Below are 24,153 nucleotides of genomic sequence, written 5' to 3'. Positions count from 1 at the left end.
ACACACACACACACACACACACACACACACACACACACACCTTTCACTTTCCGTAGTTGCCGGAGGCATTGGTCCCATGTCTCACATATTTGCACTAATGATTTGAATGTCACAGCTAGTAAAACATTGAGACCAGCATTCTCCAGCAGTGGTGTACATGTGTTGACATTGGGTAGATTGCAACCGTTATCAATTTTTGTTGTACATTACCATGCCAAACTATATAAAATTAAAATGCCAATTAGGGATTTTAATTAAAGCAATATTATGTTCACAAATTTTTCTCCTGATTGGATCTGTTTCTCCTGAGCTCAGTGCTATGCATTACACCCACGCAGTTTGAACATTACCTCCAGCAATCATGCCAGTGTCACAATTCTGCTGTAATGAAACAAAGTATGCATCAGAGTACCAATTAAAAAAACAGACTTTCCTTTGCTGTAGTTTCATTTGAAAAGATTTACAAAAGAAAGCAACTGTATTCTGTAACATTGATGGGAAGGACGAGACGGGAGAGTGTGGATCCAAATGCAGACTTTTTTATTAATGTTACTCTGAAGATGAAGAAGACAAAGATGAAAAAATTTGAAACTTTATATAAAGGGAAAAGCAAACGTCACAGCAGTTTGCTGGTTAGATATGAATTTAACATTTCAACTAACATGCTAACAAACTAACAGACAAACTAACAAGAACTGACCGTGAGGGAATAAAACCAGAGAGTATAAATACACTGAATAATTATGCTGGAACAGGGAACAGCTGTGGAAGATGAAGGGCAGGTGAGGGTAATAAACAAAGGTGCATCCTGGGAAATGAAGTCCATGAACAAGGGGAAAACATGGGAGAGGCTCGCAGCGCTGGCTCTGGGATGACGAGGCTTGCAACACTGGCTCTGGGACAGACGAGACTTGCAACACTGGCTCTGGGATAGACGAGGCTTCAAGAACTAGCTCATTGTCTGTGGCCGGCATGGCCATTGGCTCGTTGGCTGTAGCAGCTATGGCCGTTGGCTCATTGGCCGTGGCAGGCATGGCCATGGTAGGCCTGGAGGGCGAGGCCTTGGAAGGCCTGGATTAAGGAGCAGTGGAAGGTTTGGAGGAAGGAGCCGTGGAAGGCACTGCAAGAGGTTTGACCGCTCGTGTAGAATGCAGAAAAATAGCCATTAAGATGTTAGCAATGAATGCACCAAGGGGCAGACCATCGCAGTCCAAAGGGACTATCTCCCTCAGTGGTTCATTCAATCCTAACCAGAACATGGTCCTGAGGATTCTCTCTTTCCAGCTCACTTGAAATGCCAAGCTCCAGAACCTTACACAGTAGTCCTCCATTGAAGAAGACCCTTAGGTGAGTTGCTCAAGTTGTTCTGCTGGATCCATATTTTTTCAGTTCATCTGTAACGTTGAATGGAAGGACGATACAGGAGAGTGTGGATCCAAATGCAGACTGTTCTATTAATGTGACTCAGAAGATGAAGAAGGCATAGATAAAGGGAAAATTAAATTTCACAGCAGTTTGCTGGATAGATATGAATGTAACATGCTAACAAACTAACAATATCCAACCATGAGGGAATGAAACCAGAGGGTATAAATACACAGAAGGATGATAATGGAACAGGGAACAGCTGTGCAAGATGGAGGGCAGGTCCACGAACAAGGAGAAAACAAAGGGCAGTTTGTGACATATTCTATAATAAATTTAGTCTAGTAATATTCTAGTAGCTTTTTAGAACTGTATAACTGATACAGCAATCACTTATCTTTCTAGCAGTCTCCACAGTCTGATCTCATGAAAATGATTTTTACAAAATGACATTATGTCCATTATATCATCGGTGCAGTTGAGGGGAAATGTCCACTGTGTGGAGCTACATTTTTTTTTTTAATTATCTTCTTAACAGATGAGGGTTTTAAGGTTAATGCTCTATCATGTTTTAAATAAAAAAAACAACCTCCCTATCCTAAACCTTAAACCTAATCGATAGTGTCATCAAATAAGTTGTGAGGTAAAAAAACGCAATTGCTTGAGCAACCACATCATTTTGTGGTGCTTCTATGACACTTTCGCCTGATGTGTCAACTCACATGGTCTTCAGGACTCTTACCCTGGTCCTTTGCATTGCAAGTGCAATGCTATATCAGTAGAGCTACCGTGCAATTTAACTGCACTAGAACAAACTCATAAATGTAGTTTGTTATGTAATGCAAACATTAAAATATATCACCTCACAAGTAATGGGCTCTAGTAAAACAGTTAGGTGACATAAGAATGCATTGTGTGCTGGGTGAAAAGTGTTTATGAACAGATAATCTGATGTTTTGTGTGAAAGTGAATAAAATGTATTGTTGATGTAGCACTTCTAGTGTTTATTTCACCAGGAAACTCCCGCAATATGAACTAAGAGCCACGTAAAAATCGTTTTGCAAAAATGTAGGTGTAGTAACATATTCTACAAGATCAGGTTGGGTCTCAAAGTATCATTGATGAAAAACGAATTTATACACACGTAAAAAAAGAGACAAACATACACACTAGACACACAGAGACAAACACACACAATGACATATGACCACTGGGCCAGCTGCTTCTCTGCTACAAACAAACCAAAACCACTGGGGAAGAAACCGCCAAAAGCCCTTGGAAAGAGACCACACATTAAGAGGACTAACGGTAAGAGCATCTGGCAACCTTTCAAAAGTAAGAACTGGGCGTATGGACAAGTGCAGGAATAATGAAAGATAAGTAGAAGGGAAAAATAAAAGAATAGTTCACCCACAAATGAAAATCCTGTCCTCATTTGATCACCCTGTTACATTTCTGTTTGCTCCACAAACAAAACAATCGGATGGCTTCAGAACACTTGGAATCTAACACACAAAGTAGCATTGACTTTTATGATACATTTATGATGTTTTTTTATGGTTTAGTGCTTGACAGTGCCAGTTCTCATGGCTTTTCTTTATATGAAAATGTAACTTTTGTGATCTACAGAAGATAGAAAGTCATATGGATTTGGACAACATAATGGGAGTAGGTGATTACAGAATTTGCATTATTTGCTTTAAGGGAACAAACCTGGCAACCTACCTGACAGGATTTAAGGGGGTAGGTAATAGGATTAAATAAGGCAATGGAAGCTTATAAATAAGATGATTTCTATAGAAGGCTTTGGCCAGCTGTCTAGACCACGAAAGGAGGGGGTTTTGAATGTTGTCCTCTAGGACTTCCTGGACTTGGACTCTGCTGGACTCATTGATTAGCATTTGTTCAAGGCCAGAGGTCAATACATTGTACTTTGCTTGGTGATGTCTACAAGCACCACTCTGAGATAAAGTACTTGCAAAACACACACAGACACACACACTTACAAACCCAGAGAGAGAGAGAGAGAGAGAGAGAGAGAGAGAGAGAGAGAGAGAGAGAGAGAGAGAGAGAGAGAGAGAAAAGTATGGAGAGAGACCCGTAAAACACATGTTCCTCTCAGAAATCGAATGTTGTTTTTTTGGTTCAGTGTCTTTTTGTTAAAGATGTCTCTGTTCATTAGCATTAGCCATTATAGGCCCATGGGAGAGAGAGAGGTGGGGGTAGAGAAGGACAGATACAGATGATGAAAGTCCATAGCGCAGTAATGGGCTCTATTTCCCCTTCCTCTCGTCCATTAAGACAGCCAAATGAAATGAAGGGAAATGAAATGAGACTGGAGACATGTGGTAAAGGAGACAAGTGGGAGAGAGGGAGGGTTTGTGAGAGAAAGAGATTGAGAGACAGGAGGAATTTTCAAAGGTCGTTACTATAGGTATGAAATGAGTAGAGACAATAAATCTATCCACTAAACGAGCACAATCACCTTTATGAGAGAGACAGAGAGCTAAATGGATATGTACGCCATGCATATAGAGCACGTCAAGGGAGCATTTCAATTATGCACAAAGAAAGGCACACTATCATGCATACTTGATTTATAGATGCATACATGATCACTATTCACCCAAAGCCCCATAATTCAGAAACAGAAATGGTGATGTTGCCACATATTTTGGCCAAAATTATTATCTTAGGAAATACAATTTAGAGCCTAAAATTAGAGGACAGGAGTATGCCGACCCTTACAAAAATGTTTTTATCGAAACACCATGGTATTCCTTGAACTTGGAAGGTAATGGTACTTACCAGGTAAATACCATAAATCAGGAAAGATTTCTGATTTATCTCATTCGGCGACAGTAGGTCGAAAGCAGTGTTGGGGAAGCTACTTTGAAACTGTAGTTTGACAAGCTACAAGCTACTCATAATTTTAAGTAGTTAGGCTACAGTCAAGCTACTCTTTTGAAAAAGTAGTTAGCTACACTACAAGTTACTATTGAAGCTACTTAATGAGGCAATATGTTTTTTAAATGTTACTATCAAACCAATAATATTAATAACAAAATTGACACTAATAACATTTCTTAATTAATGTATTCATTAAATATATTTAATGTGTTTAATTAAATATATGACACTTATTTAATACATTTAATGAATAGTAACATTAATACAGTTAATAATGGCTATAAAATAAATTTTAAAAAAAGATCAGACGCCATTAAAAATCATTTTCTACCATACTTCACACTTTTCAGTCCTGATGTGGCCAGGTGTAGCATACTTCCCTAAAGATAAAGTTTTTATGACAAACTCTCCTTGGGCAGGCATTTTTGTTCTTGTCACATAATATTTAGTGTGGATAATATGTGAATAAAGACTCAAGGCTTATTTCTCCTCTCACCTGGGTTCATGCTCATTGTATTTTCTGACTTTTTGCCATTTACATGCAAATGCCAGCTTTATAGGTCACATACAGAGGTTGCTCTACAAATATTTGTTCGCTTTGTTCAGGTCCAAAAAAAGTGGATGGACGGTCATCCTAGATCAGGGGTCGAGAACCTATGGGTCATGAGCCACAAGTGGCTCTTTGTTAAAAATCAAGTGGCTCACCGGGTGTCTCACCATTTACCAACACATGATCATATAAAACTTTCTAGAGATACATTTCCAGCAGAAAGTCAATGACACTCTTTTGATTTCCTTTCTCCCGAATTTGTCGTACAGCCTACTCCTGGTGAACAAGGTTTGAAATGACACCCGCCAAATACAGATTTTTGCAGAGTATTTTGCAGATGTACCAGCCAGTCTGGAAGGTGACCTGTAAGACTTCTCAGAGTGATATATTACAAGTAATTAGACACAAAGATGCGTGTTTGAGGAAACGTGATTATATTTTGAAGAATAGACGAAAGAAAAGTTGCGATGCGCATCTGATATTTATGCACAGTGATATCTGCTGTTCGCGAGTGCAATGAAAGTACTTCTCCAAGACACGCACATGCATTGAGTTCTGGGCCTCATTTCCCAATACTGATCTTAGCTGTTAAGAGCATTTTCTACGAGCGATTATATGAACGTTCCTTATTTTTTATGTGCGCCCAGGGTGTGAAATTGCACCCGCCACCCGCAAAATGCAGCGAGGCTCAATCCAGTTTGTGAGCTCCTCTTCCAAATGTATTTCATGCGCGAGTAATTTTGCTCATGTACCCACAAAAGGTGGATGACATGTAAGACGTCTCGGAGTGACACCTGACAAGAAATGCTGTTAGTCAAAAAGATGCGCTTGAAGAAACACATATTATTTTATTTTTAAGAACAGACCAAAGAAAAGATGTCAATGCTCATGTCTGATTCACTGTTTGTTCAGAGACATGCAACAGGACACTGTCTCATGAAACAAGTGCATGTAAAGAGTTTTCACTCCTTTTTCTCTGTTTCATTCGACTGAAAACTGTTTGGAAGAATAATATAATCTATGAGAATGCTGCAAATGATCTCCGATCATCTTGTGAGGTGTTGTGAGTTTTGCTTTATTTCCACGGAGCTGTTCGCTCTTACACATTGTGAATGCAACTCTGCAGGTTCAGTTATATTGAAAGGTATCTTTGTATTAAAGAAACAAAGACGAATTATTAAATCATAAAGTAATACAAGACACGTTGACCTTGAACCTAAAATTTTGTTCCATTTTCTTTTCTTTAGGCAGCATAAACTAGTACCAAAACGCAATACAAACACATTTGATAAGAACACAAGGGAATTCTTTAGGCTTATTTATTATGATGATTATTATAATAATCTTTATATTTATAATTGTCTTTAGTTCTTAATTTGCACCTGTTGCTGAGTACTGATATTTGCATGATGTTAAATGCTGCTCGTAGTAACGCACAGATAATGAGAAACAAAATAAACATATTTAGAACAGAATCAAAATCCCTCAAAAGGCAATAATAACATTTGTAATAATTTTATTTAATATAGTAAAGGAAAATATGCTAAGGTAATATAGTATAGGTAAATAAAGGTAAAAAGTGTCTGAAACATTCATTGTTTCATAGAAGAATAAAATGGTGTTCTTTTATCATTTTCAGATTTACCTGAACCTGTATATCTTGTAAAGGTAAATAAACTGTAGTCGCTCAATTACATAACCATCAGACAATCTCTTCTCATCCAAGTGAGCTGTAGTAAGCTCTCAGTAGATGGCAGTAAATCACTATTTTTGTTTGTGATCTGCCATTACAAAAGAAGAAGATGACGACGACAGAAATATGCTGCCAGCTCATCGGACATTTTGCCGGTAAAACTTTGGCATCTACGCAATAAGGAAGGCTATTAGTTATAATCTGACTAACATGATGTAGCGTTTGGTCGCGCTACACCACTACTTGCTGGAAAAAGTAGTTCACTACTGGAAAAGCAACTCTGTTTTAAAAGCAGCTGAGCTACTGTCAACCTACTGAAAAATGGAGTTAAGTTAGTAGCATCGCAACATGTAGTTAGCTACTCCCCAACACTGGTCGAAAGTTCCTCAGCTAAAATCAATATGTGCATAGGGGCGGCTGTGGCTCAGTCGTTAGAGCGGGTTGGCCACTAATCGCCAGCCCACACGACTTCACATGCCGAAGTGTCCTTGGGCAAGACACTGAACCCCAAGTTGCTCTCAATGGCAGGCTAGAACCTTACATAGCAGCTCTGCCGCCATTGTTGTTTGAATGTGTGTGTGAATGGGTGAATGAGATGCAGTGTAAAGCGCTTTGAATACCATTAAGGCTTAAAAAGGCACTATATAAGTGCAGACCATTTACCATTTACCATACCAAAAATCAAACCAGTGGCCGTAACTGGAAGAGTTGTTGAACATATGAGCATGATTGATCTTCAGATTATGGGTGAAATCTTGTAAATGTTGCAGTGGTGCCAAAAAAGAATTGTAAAGATTTTCTTTAGTTGTAAATGATGTTATTCCGTCCATAGGAATGCATATTTTATTAACCATTCTCCATAACTCCATAACAGTAAAAATGCAATCTTTCAGGAAAAATGCAACCACTGAATTGTGCCCATCATTGATAATATGAACGTGATTACTTTTTCAAAAAGTAATATTAGTTTGCTACAAGCTATGTCCTGACCCAGATATAATTTGTTGTTGTTGTTGTTTTCTCCAAAATCAGCATTTTCTGTGCTATTGGGGAGAAATTTTCAGGATGGATTTAAACACAGTAAAAAGCATTATGAAACTAGCCAAAATATTTAATAATAAACATACATTCAAGAGGGGAGGCATATTTGTTATTGACTGACACACCATTTCTGTGTAAATCTTCAGTGCTTCTTTGAGCATAGATTTTGTGTGGGACTAGCAATAGTACATTTTATGAAGCATATATACAGAGTTTATTATACTGTACAGCAGCAAGGGTAAAGGGCTGAAAAATAACTTATGGGTAAAAACAGACAGTAACATAAATTCAGGAGCCAACAGAAGCAGACTAATATTTAGGTCCTTTATGTAAGAGAGGGAAGTGATGGATTAGACAGGATAGAAACATAGGAAGGATAAAACAAAAGCAAATCTGCTGCCTACAGCTCATTTCCACATTTGTTTGCAGAGGGGGTTGGAACATACATGCAATAGATTCAGAAACAGCCTAATTATCAATGTTTCTATGTGTCTGAAAGGGAAGATTATACATGCCTGTATACATGCATGGCTATACAAGAATATGATTGACTTAGTGTAAAGACTATATTGAATGTGAATAGTATGTTGCCATGGTAACAAAACATATGAGTTTAGTCTTTACCCAATTTTGGTGTCTGCATCTTTGGTGAACGTGTGTGTGTGTGTGTGCTTTCCCATGTTTTCTGTGATCACCCACCTAAACTGTTTCCCAGAAAACCAAGTGTGTCCTCATGTTACCAGGTGATCTTTTTTTAAAGGCTTTACCATTTGTGCATGTCCATTGAGAACATTGTGTGCTGACAACTTTTTTTTCCTTTTTTACAAAGTCAGCCATGGCTCACATAATCCTATTACTGTGGGGCTTCAAAAGCAGGCCACCAGGACACAGAAAATGAGAGAGAGAGAGAGAGAGAGAGAGACAGACCCTGACAAGAAGACAGAAGACATGCTGTGCTCTTATTGCACACAAAATGAGGGTTTTTTGCCTCGTGCCCTAACTACACAAATTAGGGTCACCTTCTATCCTCATTTTTCAAACCATCAATTTTCTATGAAAATCTAATACATGACCTGTAAAGTTAGGTGAAACCCAGGAAGTGCAAATCTTGCTGCAAGATATGGGATGTCTAACAGCAGAAAAAGGCCAGTGACCTATGAGATAAAAGTATTAGTACACATTTTTATATTAAACAATAACCTGATTTCTGGGCCTCTAATGACACCAAACTGAATTGCAAAAATAATAATTTGCAGCATATAGATATGGTAGAAAAACTAAGAGTAGTACAGAAATATGCAATTTCGAACTTGCCAATTGATTTCATACAGGTTTCCTGAACTCTCCCTTTCTGCCGTTGGTCATTCAAAAAACCATTGGTTGAGCAATCATAAAAAGGCAATGTTTTGAAAGTGAACTTAAACAGTGAGACAAAAAGTGTAGTCTAAAATTTCAGACTTGAAGTGTACATGTAACTGAATTGAGCACTGTCTAGTAGGCTATGTCATATAAAGGCTATTAATCAAACAACATTAACAAGGAAACGAGAAAACCGCTCACTACTTTCGGCCGAATAAATTGGGCAGATTTAGAAGTATTAATGTAATAGAATAAAACAGTGACATTTTTAATAATAATCTTTTTTTTTAAATATAGATAATAATACCCCTGATGTAGAGAGTGTGTTCATTTGTATAATAAATTACCAGGAAAGAGATGATAAGATCATTTATAATTATGCTTAGCCTTTATAAAGATTATATACAAATACCTTTGTAGAGTAATACTTCAGCAGAACATTCCACCAGTCACAAACGTCAGAAAATTGATATGACAGGTGTGGGTGAGAAACAGATCAATATTTCCATTTTTGCTAGAAATTCTTCTCTCTGCCCAGTAGGTGGTGATATGCATGAAGAATGTGAATCACCAAAAACACAAGACGAACAATATGAAATTTAAAGTGGAGATTGACTGAGCAGGGAGGAGAATTAATAGTAAAAATCTGATTAAATATTGATCTATTTCTCACCACATCTATCATATCGCTTCTGATGACATGGATTAAACCACTGGAGGCACATGTATTAGACTACATTTTATGTGATTTATAAAATGCTGATTTATGTGATTTGTGGAGCTTCAATATTTTAGCATCGATTCACTTTCCTTATATGGACCAAAAGTGCTGAGATATTCTTCTAAAAAAAAAATATTCCAAAAAAAAAAAAAAATCTTAAATTGTGTTCTGCAGAAGAAAGACATACACATCCAGGATGGCATGAGGGTGATTAAATGATGAGAGTATTTTCATTTGTGAATGAATTATTCCTTTTAAGCGTGATGTAGCGCTTGTACCAAACAACTTTTCCCATGCTTACTCTACCTCCTCTATTGTGCAGGACATGATGTGCCAAGTGATCCTGCTTATTTGGCATTTTTTTGGATTCCTTGCATTGTTTGAACATGTTTTATGCACAACAATAATGCTCTGTCGGAATTAAGGGAAATTTAGACCCTACACATAAACTGATTTTAATGTAATTGTTTCATACATTACGATTTAAAATGTTGATCAGTGTTTTGAAAATAACTTTAATCTTTTAATTTCTGTTATCATGTCTCCCTTTTATTTTTTGGAATCAGATTCATGTAGTGTTTATCATAGATACGTGATGTATTTTAAAAGTTTCCATACTTTGTTCATTATAATGGGAGATAAGTTTTGCAACTACGAACTCAATACTCACTACTCATAAGTACTTTTAAATGAGCTACTCTTTTACTCTTACTTGAGTAGATTTTAGGACAGGTACTTTTAATCTACGCACACTACATTTTTTGGGAAGTAACAGTACCTCTAATCGAGTATGATTTTTCAGTACTCTTTCCACCCCTGCATGTCACATGTGTACTATAGCTTCTTCCGTCAGCAGTGAGGTATTCACATGTGATAAATGTAAGGTATTATTCAGGCTGACAAAGAAGGCTAATGAGTTAGAGACACGCATCCGAATGCTAGTGGAGGTCAGTGAGAAAGAGAAGCCGGCAGATACAGTTTCAGATGCTGGTTGTACAATGAGCAACACACACACACTTTGGTTCTGGCTCTAGAGACCCCACAGCAGGGTGTTTAGGTGATGTCTGTTAGGGTTTCTAATCGATTCTCCCCACTCAGTGATGCACCCCCTGAGAATCATGTTGAAAGAGCTCTAATAATTGGTGATTCTATTGTAAGGAACTTGGAAATAGAGACTCAAGCCACTATTGTTAAATCCATTTCCGGGATTAGAGTGTCTGACATCAGATCAAATTTACATGTGCTGGCTAATACTAAATGTAGATTTTCTAAAATTGTTATTCATGTCAGCATTAATGATGTCCGGCTTCAACAGTCGGAGATAATTAGAGATAATGTTCTCATTAAAGAGGTGTGTGAATTTGCAAAAATTATGTTAGACACTGTAATATACTCTGGCACTCTCCCTGCTAGTCGTGGTGATGAGGTTTATAGTAGAGTAGTATCACCGAATGGCTGGATGTCTGAGTGGTGTGCGTAGAATAGCATAGGATTTATAAACAACTGGAAGAGTTTTTGGGGTAGACCTCAATACTCAATACTGACCTGCTAAAGAGAGACAGACTCCATCCCTCCATGGAAGGTGCCACTCTCCTCTCTAGTAATTTGACTCATAGTTTTAATAATGATAGTATTTGACTAACTTGGCCCCAGTTCAGGAAACAGACAAACTGGTTAATCCAAACGTCTGCTAACTACCTTGTGATGTCACACAGGTCAAATAAACTACAACACATAGAGACTGTATCACCAAGATATCACATAGAGGCTGTGTCTGTTTCCTGAAGAAAAAATTGGATTAAGGTCAAACTTGAAAAACATCTCTGCTTTTATTTACAGCAAACTAAAAAAGTGTAAATATTTGTATAAGTGCATCTCCTCCTCATGGACTGAACCAGATTTTCCAGTTCTTGCTGTGAGATGAAACCTGGGTAAGGACCTGCCTTACAAGAGGCCTACAAGCCCTCAGTCCTGCCTCTCTCAGCCTACTGTGGACAGTCTGAGCACTGATGGAGGGATTGTGTGTTCCTGGAGTAACTCGGGCAGTTGTTGTTGCCATCCAGTACCTGTCCTGCAGGTGTGATATTCAGATGTACTAATCCTGTGCAGGTGTTGTTACACGTGGTCTGCCACTGCGAGGACAATCAGCTGTCCTTCCTGTCTCCATGTAGCACTGTTTTATGGCATCTCACAGTACAGACATTGCAATTTATTGCCATGGCCACATCTGCAGTCCTCATGCCTCCATGCAGCATGCCTAAGGCACGTTCATGCAGATAGGCATCTTTTTTTGGTGTTTTTCAGAGTCAGTAGAATGGTCTCTTTAGTGTCCTAAGTTTTTATAACTGTGACCTTAATTGCCTACTGTCTGTAAGCTGTTAGTGCATGTTCATTAAATGCTTAAGGTTAATTTAACAAGCATGGAAAACATTGTTTAAACACTTTACAATAAAGATATGTTTATGAAGGTAGGGCTACTAAACATTAGATCTCTTTCTACCAAAGCACTAATTGTAAATTAATTTATTACAGATTTGTAAAGGGGGTTAAGGGAAAGGAGGAGGCGAGAACCGGCTTGACAATATAAATAATAGTTTAATGAAGAAATAAACCAAAAGACACAAACACACACTTAGGAAGGACAGCTCCCCGTAAACATTCTCTCTCTGTCGCACCACCATCCGCAGTCTGCCTTTATCCCTCTCAGAGGCTTGATTAGCCTGATAAGGGGCCGGGAGTGTAAAATCACGACCCACCCTCTGCCCTGTCACAAGATTATAGTTTGGATGCGCTCTGTTTTGACTGAAACCTGGCTTAAACTGGATGAAAACATTAATATAAATGAATCTACTCCCCAAGGTTATTGTTATAAACATGAGTCTCATCTGAAAGGTCGAGGAGGACGTGTCGCTACAATTTACAGTGAAGTTTTTGGTGTTGCTCAGAGGACAGATAATAGTTTAAGTCTTTTGAACTAATAATGCTTAATGTGACACTGTCAGATATAAATAAAAAAACTCTGTCATCTTTTGCACTTGCTAAAGTATATAGATCATCCGGGCCTTCTTCTGATTTCCTTGGTGATTTTGCTAATTTTTTATTAGATCTTGTATTTAATGCAGATAGAGCTTTAATTGTTGGTGACTTCGACATTCACATACATAATGAAAATGACACATTGGGATTAGCATTTATCGATACTCTCAAATCTCTTGGAGTCAGACTAAATGTGACCGGACGAACTCATCGCCATAATCATATGCTAGATTTAATTCTGTCATATGGAGTTGATGTTGATACTATAGCAACTCTTCTGCAGAGCGATGACATCTCAGATCATTACCTCATCTCTTGTATGCTGCGATCATCAGATAATATTACTCAATCTAAAACATGCTATCGTTCAGGTAGAACTATTCTTTTGACCACTAAAGATAGCTTAACTAATAATCTTCCAGATCTATCTCATACACTCAATAAGCCCCAAAGTCTACTTGATGAAATAATAGAAAATATAAATGCAGTCTTCTCTAGCACTCTTGATAGTGTAGCCCTCCTTCGATTAAAGAAAATTAAAGAAAAAAGCCCCGCACCATGGTACAATGATCACACTCATGCTCTCAAGAGAGCAGCTTGGAAAATGGAGCACAAGTCGAAGAATACAAAATTAAAGGTATTTCGCGGTGCATGGAAGGATAGTGTCTGACGCTACAGACAGGCATTAAAAGCTGTCAAGTCAGCATATTTTAGCAAACTCATAGAAAATGACCGCAACAATCCTAGGTGTTTATTCAGTACTGTGGCTAAATTGGTTAGTAATAAAGCCTCAACTGAACAAGATATTCCATCGCAGCACAATAGTAATGACTTCATGAATATGTTTACTGATAGAATTGAAATATAATATGCAATCGTCTGTCACAGTACCTGTGAAGACAGTATAATTTTCCTCACGTGCAACTTCAATCCTTCGCTTTCATAAGTTTTGTTAGCTCTTCGTGACCTATCGAAACATCATTTATTCATTTGGCAGACATCAAAAGCCACAACATGTATGTTAGATACAATACCAACTAAGCTCTTAAAAGAGGTATTCCCTGTAATCTCAGAACCTCTTCTTAATTATATTAACTCCTCGCTATCATTAGGACATGTCCCAAGAAACTTTAAAATGGCAGTTATCAAACCGCTTATTAAGAAGCCACAACTTGATCCTGGAGAACTGGCTAATTATAGACAGATTTGAAATTACCTGTTTATGTTGAAAATACAAGAAATGTAGTGTCCTTCCAACTATGTTAAATTCTACAGAGAAATAGTGTATATGAACAATTTCAGTCAGGATTTAGGCCCCATCACAGTACAAAAACTGCACTTATCAGCGTTACAAATGACTTGCTCTTATCATCTGATCGCAGCTGTGATCTTCTAGTGGTTTTAGATCTTAGTACTGCCTTCGACATGAGCAGATTGTATTAATTATATCAAAGATTGGATGGCCAGAAATTTCCTTCTACTCAGTTCCGACAAAACAGAGGTACTAATTATTAGACCATAAACCTCTAAAAACAAGCCGCTAAAATATCATTTGACTCTCGATGGATGTACTGTTACATCGTCTTCAACAGCGAAGAACTCAGGTGTTATATTTGATACCAATCTGTCCTTTGAAAATCAAATTACCATTGTGTGTAGAGCAGCATACTTCCACCTAAGAAATACTGCTAAATTACGACACGTGCCGTCTGTTGCTGATGCTGAAAAATGAATTAATCAAGACTAGATTATTGTAATACATTACTGGGGGGATGTCCAGCATGATCAATAAATAAACTTCAATTGGTTCAAATGCAGCAGCCAGAGTGCTGACGAGAACCAAGAAATACAATCATATTAGCCCCATTTTATCGTTGTTAGTTTGGCTACATGTTAAATTTCGTATTCATTTTCAAATTCTACGAACTACGAACAAAGCTTCGAATGGTCTAATTCTGCAGTACTTAAGTGACCTTCTACCATGCTATATCCATCATGTTAATTACGATCACAAAATTCTGGCCTAATAGTTCATAGTATTTCAAAATCCAAAAAGGAGGTAGTGACTTTTCATATTTTGCTCCTAAACTATGGAAGAGTCTCCCTAACATTGTTCGAGATGCAGACACACTCACTGAGTTTAAGTCTAGACTAAAGACTCATCTTTTTAGCCAGGCTTATACTTAATTTATCCTTCAACTCACAGTTAGGTTGCTTTAGTTAGGTCTGCCGGAACTAGAAGTCAGAAACATTGAACATGATCTATTACTCTGCAATATATTGAATGGCTTTTATTCAAATATTATTCAATTTGTATCCCTGTCCCAGACTCCTATCCTGAGGTTACCAGAACCGGCTGGATCCAGCTCCATTCCTGCTTTGTTTTGGACTCCACTGCTACGTGTCGCTGTGTGATGATAACTAAATGCAGCCGGTGCCAGCCAAACATCACTTCAGTCTATTATGATGGACTTCAGAGGATGAACTGATGCCAACTCCAACTATAAGACATGGGATACTTCATATGCCATTGCCTGAAACTTGGACTTAGGATAGACCTCACCGAAATTATTCAGCCTGCATCACCTCGGTCTAATGATGGACTACACTCTTATAATGGAATACACAGACTATCAATTAATTGCCAACAAAACCATTCATCAGCAATTAACAAGGACAATTGCATCTATGTGAACTTCTGCAATAAATCCAGGATGGACTTCAAAGACATTAGTCTTTAATCTTACAGTTCATACAAAATCTTTGTTTAAACACTAACCCTTAACACACAGTTTAATAATTTTAAACCATGACTTGCACAATACATAATTAAGTAATATTGGAATAATATTCATGATGTTAGCCATAGGGGAACTGACCCCACAGTGAGTCTGGTTTCTCCCAACGTTATTTTTCTCCATTAACCGACATCTGTTCCTTGCCACAGTCGCCTTCGGCTTGCTCACTGGGTTTCTAATACAATTATTATTTAATTACTTATTTTTAAACACAATTCACAAGCGTATTTTATCAAACTACACAATGATTACTCTAGTAATTTAGGTGTAAAACAACATAAAGGTGAGTAATTGAAGGCAGAATTTTTGGATAAACTATCCCTTTAGCAGAAAAATCACACACTTCACTTTATTCTTTGGCAATGTAAACATTGTTTATCATACAAAAAATAAAAGCTCCTTTAAATGCTGAATCCTCAACAAGAATGAGTGAGAGATGAGAGAGAGAGAGAGAGAGAGAGAGAGAGAGAAAAGAAGAACAAGAATCTGTCAGACAAAATGCCATCAGGACTCTCTGCAAAAGAAAAGCCACCATGAAAAGATAAAAACAGAGAGAAAGTGGGCTGACTGACTGGCTGGCTGAGAGAAATGAGAGTATGGCTGATATTGGGTGAAGACAGAGAGAGAAGGTTAAAAAGAAAGAGAAAGAGAGAAAGATGCATGCCATAGAGTGCTACTTGTCTTCTGCAGGTGGTGTTGGGCACATGCAAATGGTTTTTACCCCACCAAACGATATTGGATTCTGGGAAACACATCTGTTACGTGGCGCCCACACAAGAGAAAAATATGAGGAAGACAGCGCTGGAGGAGGGTGGAAGGGGCCAGGGTGGGGGGCAGATGATAGATAGCAGTCTGAGTTTTAATCAGCACTGCGCCTCTAGTGCTTTCTGTCCACCGCACAGAGGCTTATCCGTCAAGCGGCTCACATGACCCCAACTGAAGAGAGAGAAATTCTTTCCCCCTCATGCATACCTTACCACCCTCCTCCTCTCTTCAACTCCTTCCACTGTGGAGCGAGAGAAAGAGAGAGAGAGAGAGAGAGAGAGAGAGAGAGAGAGAGAGAGAGAGAGAGAGAGAGGAGGAATATCTTCTCACACTCTCAACAAATCCTCACTAAAGGGCACAGACTTCAAGGCCGAGTTTCTGCACTGAAGGTAGAAGTGTCACCTTATCTCGAAATTACACAGGAAACAGATCTTACCGTGAGCAGTACATCATCATACTGAAATGTTCTAAAAGCCAGAGTGAAATTTCTTCCTTTTCTCTGTCTGTTTTTGAGATGACACTGCATTGTGAGAAATTATATTAAATGCCACGGTCTACCTGAGCATTGTTTCTGACCATGTCCATCCCTTTATGGCCACCATGTACCCATCCTCTGATGGCTACTTCCAGCAGGATAATGCCCCATGTCACAAAGCTCGAATCATTTCAAATTGGTTTCTTGAACATGACAATGAGTTCACTGTACTAAAATGGCCCCCACAGTCACCAGATCTCAACCCAGTAGAGCTTCTTTGGGATGTGGTGGAACGGGAGCTTCGTGCCCTGGATGTGCATCCCACAAATCTCCATCAACTGCAAGATGCTATCCTATCAATATGGGCCAACATTTAAAAAGAATGCTTTCAGCACCTTGTTGAATCAATGCCACGTAGAATTAAGGCAGTTCTGAAGGCGAAAGAGGGTCAAACACAGTATTAGTATGGTGTTCCTAATAATCCTTTAGGTGAGTGTATGTAAATTGTGACCAGAGACTGCTGAGCATGTTGCTCAGCTAACAATGCAGTACTCTCATAAAATCAATAGCACATACAAATATTGGATAAAATAGTAAATTTTTTAAATTAAACTGAACTCATTTGATCAACACATTTTTTTTATAGATTTTAAATAAAATATAATTTTGTATATTTGATATTGAATTTATATTTATATTATATTTTTTTATAGATTGTATATAGATTTATGTAAGAGACTGTGTAGACTGAGACGAAGCAATTGTTTTAAAACTTTTTATTTATTTTTTATTATCTGAGCTAATTTACTATACTTTACTATACAATTTACCATACTATTGTTGTCAAATTTTACTGAAATATGTTTTTTGATCGTTATCTTGACCAACCGAAATTTCTCTCTTTCCCCATTCAAGCAGATAGGAGCTGCACTTGTATGCCGCTTATTTCCATAGGAAATAACTGTCTGGGAGCATTCCCAAGATGGCCACTGAGTGGACTGTCTTGCCTCAAAAGTAACTTTGCGGTCAATCTCCAAAAAGGGCAAAACTGCACCATCATAAAGTTATCGATTTGACTTGCACGCTATATTCTAAGTCTTTGCAAGTCATTAAACAGCTTATAAGTTTATAAATTCATATGGACTTTGTTTATGGAATCTTTATGGTGCTTTTCGTCCTTTTTGAAGCTAAATAACCCCAATGCAAGAACATTATGAAAAAAAAAAAGGAATTTTGTGTTCCACAAAAAAAAAGGTCATACAGTTTAAATCAACATGAGGGTGAGTAAATGATGGCAGAATTGTAATTTTTGGGAGAACTATTCCTTTGAAATGAGAATAGACTAAATAACCAAGTCAATACAATCATTCTGATTAACACTGGAAAGCAAATTAAAAACAAGTGCCGACAGGAGAGATACGCCTCCATTGGCACAAGAAACAACATCATCCATCATGACAGCGGAGCCCAGTAGCAATGAAAGCCATATCTCTGGGTTAGGTAGATGACACGGTGGGCTGAGTCTGGCATAACAAAGGCATATCATTTCATATAACTGATACAGCTATAAGGCTTTAATATGGTTTGGAACACTTCTCCCCCTAATGATGCTATTACCGGCAATAACCAAACCCCCTCCACTGGTTTTGAAGCAAACAGCATGCCTCCCCATAAACCAAGTCTACAATTCTTAACCCTTTCACGTCTTTGAGATTTTTAGACTGGAAACACAGTGGGCTTGTTGACAATGTTTGAGGGAATAAAGGCAAGGTACTTATTACATGACCCTGAAACACTCTGTATGTAAATGCGTTTTTGTTTGCGTGTGAAGTAAATGGCTTCGTTATAAGACTTAACCGTTCATGTTTTGAGAGTCATTTGCAATCACATGCTGAGGAAATATTTTAATACTATCATTACAATGCACGGTTTACACAAATCACATTAGCAATACAGGAAACATAGAAATACAATTGTAAGTAAACAATGAAATCTTGCTTGCATACAGTACCCCCAAAACCTATTTAGACTGTCTGAATATCATTGCATTAGATACAAATTTAGAAATACTGAATTAAAAAGTCTCATCTAAAAGCAAATGAACATTTTTATGTTAAAAAATACTCTAGTACTAATACTAAGTTTAGCATTAAGACGTAAACAATATGCATGTAAATATGATTTTAGTGACAAAATCACTTACTAGTCTTTTCTGTGTAAAGCCAATTTCACATCTTCATTACAATGACGGTGTAATGTCAACAAAACCTATCATCCTAAAACGAATAATCTAAACAACTTTACAGCTCAAAAAATACACAGATTTAACAGAAGAATTAATTTAAGTGATTTTATAAAATTATAAGCTTCACAATTCTGCTTTTAAACCCAACAAAGAAGAGGTTTATGACTGACCGATATATTGGCCAGGCCATTTTTTTCACATTAATCAATCACTATGCACAATTTGGCAATTAAAAGTAGTAATTCTGCCTAGTTCCCCTTCTGTCACTCACTCGACGTTGTGTCGAATGAAGTGACACAAGGGGTCTTTCTGGGTTAAGTGATTTTATAAAATTATAAGCTGCACAATTATGCTTTTAAACCCAACAAAAATTGGTCACATTCACTTCCATTATACTGAAAGTGCCTCACTGTGACCTCCATTTTTTGCTTTTTTTGTAAAGAAAAGGAGGGACGAGTCGGAATTAATTTTTGTGGTAATCAACATTATGCCACAAATGCTGCTGATTGAGCTCAAGATGTGTCCAAATACTTTTGAGCTATTCATCATAAAGTCATAATCAGCGACTGTACTCATGATTTATGTGAAAGTGAATAAAACGCACAGTTGTTGTAGCGCCTCTAGAGTTCACCAGAAAACTGTGACGAATCGTTGAATGTAGCACGTAAAACTCAATTTGCAAAAATGCAGTTATAGTAATGTTCATTCTAAGAGACTAAGTTGTTTTATTGAAGCCTGATCAAGAATCATGACTCCAATGAATGTCAACCGCAAAAACATTTAGTATCAACTTTTACTTACCATAAATTCAGTTTCCAAACTGAATACATTAAACAATCCCTAAACATCAACGAAAGAGCATCCTAAATTTATGTCAGCCAGCAGTTAGTTGCCAAAACAAGCCTCGATTATATAATCCTTCATTATGAAAGCCTGTAGCATCATATTATTCCAGCTCAAATCTTCTGTGTGTGATAGAAAGATCGTTCTTATGTGATACTGAAAACAGCAGAAAGCTGCAACCCGCTTTTTGATTGTAGGAGCAAAGTAGAAAAAGTGTGCCTGCCAGCATTTCTTGCATGCCATTACCCCTGGCTTCAATTAACATCAAATGAACATCAAAACTAAAATAGCCTGATTAAAATAACCCAGCAGCAATTGAGCAAAGCAAGCACGCAATATTATATTTACAAACAGAGTATGCTCAACGTATACTCAGCTATAGAGGGAGAAGAGGTTTGTGACTGACCGATATATTGTCCAGGCCGATTTGTTTCACATTAACCAATCACTATGCACAATTAGGCAATTAATAGTAGTCATTCTGCCTAGTTCCGCTTCTGTCACTCACTTTACTTTGTGTCGAATGAAGTGACACAAGGGGTCTTCCTGGGACTCCAAACGTACCTCTGAACCTGAGAAAAGGCCAATGTCAAGTTGACAGACAGAATTTGCATGCCCCGCCCCAGACATATGGGTATAAAGGGAAGCGGGCAGTGAGTGCCAGTCAGAATTTTTCTTCAGAGCCGAACAGTTGTGCAACAGCAAGCTGAGTTCACCACTGTTCCACTCACCTCTACTGGCGATAAGAACTGCTGTTGGATCTACGGCGCATTTCCAGCTGGGCCCTTCGACAGCACTTTCATTGCCTGAAAGAGTGTTTTGCCTCCTAAAAAGTGTTTATTTCCTCTAAAAGAGTTTGAGTTCCCACTCATAAAAGAACAATACACAGCAGGCGTTGAACGTCCTTTTCAGGACACGTCTTTTTAAAGATGTCTTTCCGCCTCAGTTCCTGGATGCGGTTGATTTCTCTCCAATTCTTACGGTCATATAAGCTGCTTTGCATGCCTGGACGGGATGCGGATGATCTAGTGGATCTACCACTTGCAGTCGTAGACACGATCAACCAAGCCAGAGCTCCCTCCACCAGGCCACTTTAAGCCCTAAAGTGGCGCTTGTTCGCAAATTGGTATTCTTCTCGAGCCGAAGACCCACAGAGGTGCGCAGTTCAGTCAGTGCTTTCATTCCTGCAGGAGAGGCTGGAGGGGAGGCTGTCCCCCTCCACCTTGAAGGTGTATGTAGCTGCTATCGCAGCCCACCACGACGCAGTAGATGGCAAGTCCCTAGGTAAGCACGACTTGATTATCAGGTTCTTGAAAGGTGCCCGGAGACTGAACCCTCCCCGGCCTAGCCTGTTCCCCTCCTGGGATCTCTCTGTGGTCCTCTAGGGCCTTCAGAGACCCCCCTTCGAGCCACTTGATTCAGTTGAGCTCAAGGCCCTCTCCCTGAAGACGGCCCACCTGATCACGTTAGCCTCCATCAAGAGGGTTGGGGACCTGCATGCGTTCTCTGTCAGCGACACTTTCCTGGATTTCGGTCCGGCACATTCTCACGTTATCCTGAGGCCACGACCGGGCTATGTGCCCAAGGTTCCTACGACCCCCTTCAGGGACCAGGTCGTGAGCCTGCAAGCAAGCTGCCCAGGAGGCAGACCCAGCCTTCTCGTTGCTGTGTCCGGTATGTGCTTTGCATATCTATTTATATATGTTCTCCTCCCTAGCCTTCTGGCCGGCGAATTCAGCAGAGCAATTCACGGCCAGAACCACTACGAGTCACAGGTGCTCTGTACTGAGGTCGGGCTCCACGGGCTTAGTTACCTTTTCAGGCAAACTCCCTGTGATGTATTTCCCACGTTATGGTCCCCCTGGTCACGAGCTTGTAGAGTCCCCAAAATCCTAACTGGCACTCGCTGCCCCGCTTCCCTTTATACCCGTATGTCCGGGGCGGGGCATGCAAAGTCTGTCTGCCAACTTGACATTGGCCTTTTCTGAGCTTCAGAGGTACGTTTGGCGTCCCAGGAAGACCCCTTGTGTCACTTCATTCGACACAACGTCAAGTGAGTGACAGAAGGGGAACGGAGGTTACAACAGTAACCATGACGTTTCAGTTCCAAAATCTACTAATGGCCTTGTCAACGAATAATGCATATTTTAAAATGTTCTCACAGATTTTAAGTAAATATCATGTGCACATCATGTTTTGGGTTCAATACAAGTTAAGCTCAAATAGATAGCATTTCTGGCATAATGTTGATTACCAAAAAAAAATTATTTTACTCATCCCTTGTTTATTTAAAAAAATAAAAATAATAATCACAGTTATAGTAAGGCACTACCAATGGAAGTGAATGGGGCCAGTCATCAAAATAAACACTTTCAAAAGTAAAATGTAACATTGTACGTGTTAACATCTTAGTATGATAAAACTGTGATAAAATCAAGGATTTCACAATGTTAAGATGTTTACTAGATTACATGGTTTACTGGTGTCATGACAATGAAGTTGTAAGTTTCCTCAGAGAAATTAAGTATGCACTTTTATCACACTAAGATCATGTTAACACAGATATTATTTATGTCTTGTGGCTATACTTTAGGAACAGTGTATATTAAAATATTTATGGACTGCTTCCAGAGATGCTAAAACTATATATGCAATGTATGCAATGCTTAGGGGCGCCACACAAAGGGGGGTGGCAACAGTATCATTTCTAAAACAATCAAGGGGAAACCTCCTCCTTCTGTAGATATTGATTTAAAAAAATTACTTGACCATCCACTAGAAGTGATGCACTTGTTTGTAAGATTGTATGCATGAAAGCACACACACTGACAACAGAGCAATGTTTTGCAACTGAATGAGGAGGGAGGATCATAGCACTCTGTATTTTGAGTGGGCTGGAGAAGACAAGACAGTGAGTCGCATGGACAGTGAGCAGTTTTATTTTTATCGCTTAGATATTTTTTCTTGTAACAGACAGCATTTTCTAAATTGGAGCAATGACAGCAACAACGTTCTTCCCACAAATCCCTCTAACTCAAGCAGCCAACACCAATCTTCTCTCACATTTCTATTTTTTATAACAGCTCTCAGTGTGCATGAGATGTCTTTTTCAAGTGCAGCTACTTCAAAGCGAGGACGAGAGTCCCAGTGGGAACGAGAAGGAAGTTTGAAAAGATATCATTGAAGTGTTTGTGGGTGATGCACGCTCACCAAGTTCCCCCCACGAATCCACAGAGGAACAGCTTGTAGAGGAGAAAGCACATGTTTTCTTCGGTGATTATCAAGGATGTAAACTACATGCTAAAGAGCAAAAGAGACAATAAATAATTTGATATGTTTTTTATTAGCTAGTGAGGTCATTATGCTTCTTTCTTATGTGAAACTGTTTTGTTTGCAGTTATCTAGAGCTAATGAAATGCCTTGTGAAAAGCATATGTACTGAAAGAACTTGGAGTACAATGCTCCTGCAAATCCTTCTTGGAAACATAAAACAGTATATAAAAGGGTAAATAAAACAGTTAAAGCACTGAGTAAAGAAAGTAATTGTGGATCTGGTTCAGTTAAAATTAGTTTAAACATAAATAAATTGCAAAAAAGGGGCCTCAGATGAACTGAAGTGAGGACATTTAAAAAATGTCCAATCAAATCAAGCTATGCAGAGGTTTTCACCTACACAGAGAAATTACTTGCTACAGCTTATTTAGTCCTGTTAAAAGGAGTATTTATATTAAGTGTGTATCTGTTCATTACTTTTCGTATGCAGATTAAAAAATAAAAACAATACACTGGAAATGTTATTAAAAATCCTGCTTCACGCACAGCTCTTATTAATGCAAGTTGATTAAATGCAAATGATCTTGAGGCTCTAAAATGTAAACTAAAAAGTTATTCTGCACGGTTGTTGTATACTCACATGACATCCCCCCTGACAGTTAAATGTAATATATAAAGGGAGATCAAATAAATTATTTTTATGAATGAAAAGAAACATACAATACATACAGCATATTACAATAAGTCACAACTGTAATCACTAGAAGCACTGGTAGGTATTGTTCATAAGTTTTTTACTTTGGTATGGACATGTTCTCCATACTGAAATATATGGTTAACTCATGAAATAAATGAGTTAACCCTCGGTTAACTCATTTTGTTTGTAAGAAAACTTGTATCCATTTAAGTGCTCTGCATCTGTGCAAACATAAGCTTTTTCTGTGTAACTCTTGAGTGACATGATTTATTGTGTTGGATTTTGGAGAAGGGAAATATCTAATTTCCTGGTTGGCATTCTAAAAACTCTTTAAGATGCTACAATCTGATTAGAAGCTACAAGAAAATAAAATATGGCAAGC

General features: G+C 38.3%; 1 protein-coding gene across 6 annotated transcripts in view; it reads right to left on the bottom strand.

The window, feature by feature from the left end:
* The window catches only part of rarab (retinoic acid receptor, alpha b), a 210,618-nt gene that overhangs the window by 118,537 nt on the left and 67,928 nt on the right, over positions 1–24,153 (bottom strand). The gene's annotated exons all lie outside the window — the stretch shown is intronic.

The sequence above is a fragment of the Xyrauchen texanus genome, chromosome 8, assembly GCF_025860055.1.
Source record: "Xyrauchen texanus isolate HMW12.3.18 chromosome 8, RBS_HiC_50CHRs, whole genome shotgun sequence".
NCBI classification, from domain to species: domain Eukaryota; kingdom Metazoa; phylum Chordata; class Actinopteri; order Cypriniformes; family Catostomidae; genus Xyrauchen; species Xyrauchen texanus.
The sequence above is the reverse complement of the archived record's forward strand: the minus strand, read 5'-3'. Positions and strand labels throughout refer to the sequence as shown.